Consider the following 6,837-nt stretch of genomic DNA (forward strand, 5'->3'; position numbering starts at 1 on the left):
GACAAAAGACCTGACTGAAACGAGTAGACCATTTTCTGGTCATAAAATGTAGGACCCACAAGGAATGATACGGCCATAGACCACCCCTCATACATTAGAAATGAACCAATCAGGAATGGGCAACCCAGCACCTACAGTTATCAAGCCAATAAGGGTAGAACCTGAGAAGGAATGAGGGGGAAGGGAAAGGGTGGCAACCAGAACCTAATAAAACAAGGACCCTTGCCTACAGTCGAGGGCCTTCACTTTCGAATGTCCCCTCCCTCTGTAAAGAGAACTTTCATACTATTCTTCCTTTCTGATCTCATACTCTAATAAACTTTTGCCTGCTGCTCATTTTCTTCTGTCCTCCTCTTCATTCTTCAAAGAGGTGAGACAACGAACCCCAGATATGGAGGTAAAAAATCCTGCCACACAACCACCCGGAAGCTCTCCAAATCCTGTCTTTTGGGTTTTTGAGGAGGCGTCATTACAGAGATATGACCCACTAAACCATTTGGCCATTTGCGAATGATACAACCTCCATCACCTCTCCTGTTCCTGGAGGTCGAGGGGGTGGGACTGAAAATTCCAACCTTCTAATCACCTGATTGGTTCCCTTGGCAACTAGCCCCATCTTTAAATGTTTCCCAAAGTCACCTCATTTACATAAACTCAGGTGTGGCTGAAAGGGGTTTTTAGTGCTTATCCAGACATCTTTATAGCTTTTATCACTTCAGAAATTCCCAGGATTCGAAGAGCTCTGTGCCAGGAATAGGGACAAAGACCAAAGTGTCAGGTTGGCTGCTTCTGGGTGATGAGGTACATTCATGGTAATGCGAGTAAATTCTGTGGGTGTGAGTCCATTGGTATGCTTCTTTACTGATTGGAGTTCCTTTGTCAAAAGTAATTATTGTAGGAGGTTTCATGATGATGAGTGAAATGTTCTACAAGCCTATACAGGTTGGCAGAAGAATTGTGGGCAAGGAAGGCAACGCATACCTGGAATACATGTCTATTCCAGTAAAGAAGTTGTTGCTGCCTCCATGATGAAAGGATCCAGCAGTCAGTTTGTTGTTAGGGGGTCGGTTTAGCACAGGTGAGGAATGGTACCATCAGGGAGGCCTCAGTATTGGTGTCAGGTTATGGTCAAGATAGGCATTCACTACAGTCAGTAGCCAAATTAGCCTTGCTGAGGAAAAGTCGGTGTTTCTACTTCCTTATTATTCACTTCCTGCAATACTGCAGGCATTTTTTTCTATGTCTTTCTAGGAAAACAAATTCTTTGAAAATGTGGGTTTTTAAAATTTTCGTAATTTTTTAATTTACTTTTGAGAGAGAGAGAGACAGTGTGAGTTGGTGAGGGGCAGAAGTAGGTTCCAGGCTCCGAGCTGTCATCAAAGTACGAACTGTGAAACAAAGACCTGAGCCAAAGTCAGGCACTCAACCGACTGAGTCAACCCAGGTGCCCCTAAAATATGCTTTAATAGACATTTAATTTGTTTCCTATGTCATGTTTTCTTTGTGAGTAGAGTGACATCAATTTGATTAAGCTGTAAGCTTGAGTCCCAGTCAGATGAGTTTTATTTTTGAATCAAATATAAAATAATCTTTTAGAATTTGGGCTTCTAGAGAAACAATAGTGTTAGTATTCTTGATTATTGGCCGCTGTGTGACTTTACTTCTTACAGTTTTATTCACTTATATTGAATTGGGTTTGCAATTTTTATTCTGTTTTGCCCCTTTCATTAGAAACAACATGACTGAGGTTTAACTAAAGTAGCTTCAGGCTGTATTAGGCAAAGTTGAATTGACTTTGCACAGCTTGGGGTCTTCAAGTCTTTGGATGATTAGCTATGAACAGCTAGTCCCTGGGGCTTGTGGTCCATCAGGCTATTTTTAAAGGTACTCCTTTGTCAAAGGAAAACACCACAGGGCGTAGCCCGTGCATTGCCTTCTACCATTTTGTGTTTCCCCAGGCTTTTAAAATAAACTCTAAATGCATCTTCTATAGAAATACTTCCTAAAGAAACTTCCACTACCTATGCCATTGTGTGTTCCTTACATGTAAGTATTTGGGATCTTTGTATATATTGACTGGGTACGTTTTTTTTTTTTTTTCCACCCATTGTTGTTGTTATGTTTATTTTGCCTATCCTGCCACTCCTCCTAATTCTGGATTCTTTATTTATCCATTTGGCTTTTACTATAATGTGAACTCTCAAGAATAGGGTTTGGGGTAGGTAAAAATGGTACTGAAGCAAAGACTATTGGCTTCCAAATCAGTCACTTCACAATGTAGGTCCTCATTTGTGTTATATTAGATGACGGAATATTTGTTAAAAGGAATAATCTTTAATGATAAACTGTCATGTGTTAGCCTCTTTCATATGAGAGGATATAATTTTTGAAAAGGGGCCCATCAGGAGTTTCTGACAATAGATTTATAACTACTCATAGAATTAATAGATTTCACTGTTGTCACTCATGTTTGACTTTTATTCTTCTCTTCCTATCCATTGTCCTCAATGCCTTGCACATTTTTTTTTTCATAGTTGGCACTCATTCAACATTTGTTAAGGATACAGTAACTTATGCAATTTTTTAAACTTCTACTTAATTAAAAGAAAACACACTGATAGACTTTACCTTCTACTCAACAGATTTTCCAACCCCACAAAGCAGGCAAGCAAACACAATCCCCTTTGAATGCATACTTCCTACATAAGAATTGTGGGAAGAAACAAGACATTATGAGGCCAAGTCCAAGAATAAATTATGTCTGGGAATGAAGAAGGCATGCTGTCTGGGATTGATTTGATAGCACAAGAGAAAATTAAAGTGGAAGAGAAGGTTCTCGCCGGATTTTGAACTCATCTCTTTGGAGTATCGGCCTACAAAATATTGATGTGATTTGGTGAGATGATCTCACTTAGGCAAGCTTTCGGGAGGCTTGTCTGCCTGATATAACATGAAATACAAATACCTCGTCAACATGGTCTAAAGTCGTCAAGCAGAAGGCTTAGAAGACCAGATGACACAAGCTTCCATCTTAGAGCTTGCGACTATCATTGAAGCTACGCTTGCAATCTCTTTCCCTCTCCCACTGTCCACAGCTATTTCAGGTGGACCGGAAATCAGATAAAAGATTTTCTGATAACAGAAAAATATAAGTCTATACTATGCACTTTCACATTGATTTTACTTAATTGAGCATTTTATCATACACTGCTGTATTTTCTTTTGCTGTCTTATTTTATCAATAAAACTACAAGCTGACCTAATGCACTGCATTTGGTTTATGTATCTTTTGATTGCTTCTTCTCTCTCCGCCTCCAACTTCTAAGTTATGATGTATGAACTGGTCTGAATTGCTAATAAGGGGGAAAATGCATTTCAGTTCATTTTCTCCCATCTAAGAGCTCCTTAAGGGGAGATGTTATGTTTTATTCATCTATGTATCTCTGGGGCCTATCATGAGCCTAGTGTGTATTAGGTACTCAACACATATTCTTTGAATGGAAAGGAAAGTTAAAAAAAAAAAATGAATGGATGTACATATGGATGAACAAATACGTCTAAAATATGTCTAATTTAAATTATCAAAGACAGTCATGAAAATACAATTATGGTAGAGGGCCTAGCCTTCTGGGACCCTGCAATGCCAAATTTGGATCTTGGTCCTATCGGCTCTCTGCCTTGAATAAAGACAATTATTGGTGGTGGGCCATGTCTCTATAAATATGTGCTTTTAATGTTGGCCTTGGTCTGTTGGGATTAGAGAAGAGTAGAAAGAACTTGGGCTTTTGCCTTAAACAAAAGAAAGATAGGCTAGTTGTAATATGAATAGAGAAAGACATGTCCATGCATAAATTGAAATTGCGGGATAGGCTAAGCCCTGTTTTTTCTATGCAGAGAGACATGATCTTGTGCAGCTGAGAGTGAATTATAGGAAGTAGTCGGGGGCTTTATAATCAGTATTGGATGCCATACCATTGAACTAGTAGCTTTGCTGCTGACATTTGGAATTTTTGTCCTAAATCACAAAGATTCCTTCGACGCGTAAGAGTGTCTGTATTACAGGGGAATGGTTACCAAGGGATGTCCTGGTCACACCAATCCAATGACAGTGACCACATTTACTCATTTTCTATGGCACGTTTTAAGACATGCTCGTCTTTTCAAGAAATTCTGATATTTTGTTATTCCTGGTCAAGTGGCCATGGTAATAAGACCAAACTATTAACAATGGTTTTGGCTGCTTAATCCTACTGGGTGGAATGCTCAGAGTTATCCTAGAATTTGGAAAACTACAACTTCCATTCCAACTTTGGTATGCCTACATGCAGTATTCAATGGATGTATGTAGAAAAACTTATGCCAGTGGGCAGTGCTATAAAATGCTCGTGACCATGATTTTAGTGCCTACCACCTATTTTCAGTTTTTCCTCATTTATTTTCCTTCTATTTATATAGAGTTGTAATCTCCAACAAGCAGCACTGGCCTCCCACATTATTTATTGTTTCAATATAGGGGACAATTACATATAATTAGCTGGATGACACTACTCGTTTGCTGTTGGAATTTGCTATGAATGCATTTGCTTCTTCGGGGAGTTGCTTTCTATTTCCTGCACTACTGCTCCGGTGCTGTTTAGAGAGACCTATCTTTTTTTCCCTCCTTATTTATTGCTTCATTGGTCCGAGGCAGGAAGAAAGCATATGAAAATCAGTACGCAACAGCCTGTGAATAACTATCACGGGAGGCAGAGAAAGAGTTGCATACCAATTAGAAAACACACAAATAGGCACCAGGTAAGCTCTCAACAACATATTCATTTATGGGTGAAGAAATCCAGGTAAATTTGTCAGCTCCTTGTGATATTGTATGGAAACCATCGTTGGATGCCATGAAATATGTGATTTGTGTAGTATCTTATTTCTCCATAATGATGTGTTCTGCACAATTTGATTTTCCAGATGGCTAAAGGTCACTACTTTGTTGTGAAACTTTAAAATAATTAGCATTTTTCCAAAAAGTTGATTCTCTAAATTTTGTTAGCTTTTCTTCTACCTTTTAAAATAGTTCATAGGGCATAACTGAACCTACCATGAGATTTTCCAAAATATGATCTTAAGCCTGGCTATACCCATAGGATAGATTCTTAGACCCACTGGAGCTTGAGTAATGAGGATAAATGATCCAATATTTCTGAAGTCCTGTCCATGTGGCAAGCTCTGTGTATAAGGAAATCTCTTTTTCAAAAGTTGGATAGAGCATGCTTTGGAGATCTGCTATTTAAGCCAGTAGTTTTCATTAGGTTATAGCTGTCCATCCTGCAACTCTATCTGTGCAAGCGTGCAATCTCATTTATGCTAATCTCTCCCAAGTGCTTATCTTTGTCTCCTACCTGATTTCCTTCCATCTCAGATTTCTGCCTCTTTGGCCTCCTTTATCCACATCTTCTTTAGATTGTGGTCATATTTATCCTTGACCTCCTGGATTGGCTTTCTCACGTAGCCAGAGTAATCTCACCTTGCCCTCTCTAGAGTATTCTTTAGATGAGATTATCCCAATTGCTTATAATTAGGATATGAAGGCTTACTACTCATTCCACTTTAACATTGACAACCACATAGTTTTTTTTTTAAGTTTATTTATTTATTTTTGAGAGAGAGAGAGAGAAAAAGAGGGAGCACAAGTGGGGAAGGGGCAGAGAGAGAGGGAGACACAGAATCTGAAGTGGGCTCCAGGCTCTGAGCTGTCAGTACAGAGCCCAATGCAGGGCTGAACCCATGAACTGTGAGATCATGACCTGATCCCAAATCAGAGCTTAGCCAACTGAGCCATCCAGACACCCTGGCAACCATAGTTTTTAGAAAGATCACAAGGGTTTTCTTTCTAATTAAATTAAGTATGCTACATTCTTCCTTGCTCCTTTAGTGCACATTGAATGCTGATGACCACTCCCATCTTTAGGATCATGGAATATCATATACAGAAGAGTTGGAAGAAGTCGAAGAAATGATATAATCTAATGCTTCCATTTTACTCATATAAAATGGAGCTCAGGAAAACAAAGTTGTTGGTCCAGACATACAGCTAACAGCTGGGATAAGATCCATAGTTCCTAATTCAAGTTAACATTCTTTCCACATTCTATTACTTTTAAAAGCTTTTGTCCCCTAATTTCTGTATCTTAGTTCTTACTTTTATACCTTTCCTGTTTCCTTTGTAACTTCTCTTCTGAGGCCCACTGTTCTTAGCCACTGTTGCCCTCCAAGGATCCAAATACATAGTCATTATATACTCACATCTCTGAGAACCACTCACAAGCATAGAATCTACTGTGTAGGCTTTGGTGTGAACAAATCCCAAATCTGATTTTCCATTTAGTATCATCACAAAATCTCTTCTCATAGATGCCTTTAATTTCGTTTTATTTTGCGGTCACAGATGGTGAGCCTTTCCCTTGGCCAGAAGTTTTAACTTTATGTCTTCACTGAGAAGTGAAAGGAACATGGATGGCAGAGGACATGCCTTCAGTTCTCATGAGAAAACAACCCTAATTTCCTTACTATTAATGGGAATCCACACAGTTTCTTAGTACTAGTTATTAAGAACAGCCCTTTACCCAAAGCTAGGGCACAGCAAAATATTCAATAATGCATTTCCTATGCCTTTGAATATCAACCTGAAAACAGAAAGAAGTTAAACACTTTGTTCAATCATTTATTAAAATGAAAGTAGCATCCTGGGGCTACAGAAACATAGGGAGCCATTGCCATGTTCGATTTATTTTTAGCTGTTGTCAATTGTACATGAAAAAGATCCTAGTGTGCAGTCCCTTCCTGCTG

The 6,837-nt window shown here is 38.9% G+C and overlaps 1 long non-coding RNA gene across 1 annotated transcript; it reads left to right on the forward strand.

Moving 5' to 3' along the window:
• Nucleotides 1-634: 634 nt before the first annotated feature.
• LOC125908975 (uncharacterized) lies at nt 635-3,253 on the forward strand. Its single transcript, XR_007453510.1, has 3 exons — nt 635-801; nt 1,959-2,046; nt 2,643-3,253. It is a non-coding gene; the product is annotated as an uncharacterized LOC125908975 (long non-coding RNA).
• Nucleotides 3,254-6,837: the final 3,584 nt, after the last annotated feature.

Source organism: Panthera uncia, assembly GCF_023721935.1.
Source record: "Panthera uncia isolate 11264 chromosome B3 unlocalized genomic scaffold, Puncia_PCG_1.0 HiC_scaffold_1, whole genome shotgun sequence".
NCBI classification, from domain to species: domain Eukaryota; kingdom Metazoa; phylum Chordata; class Mammalia; order Carnivora; family Felidae; genus Panthera; species Panthera uncia.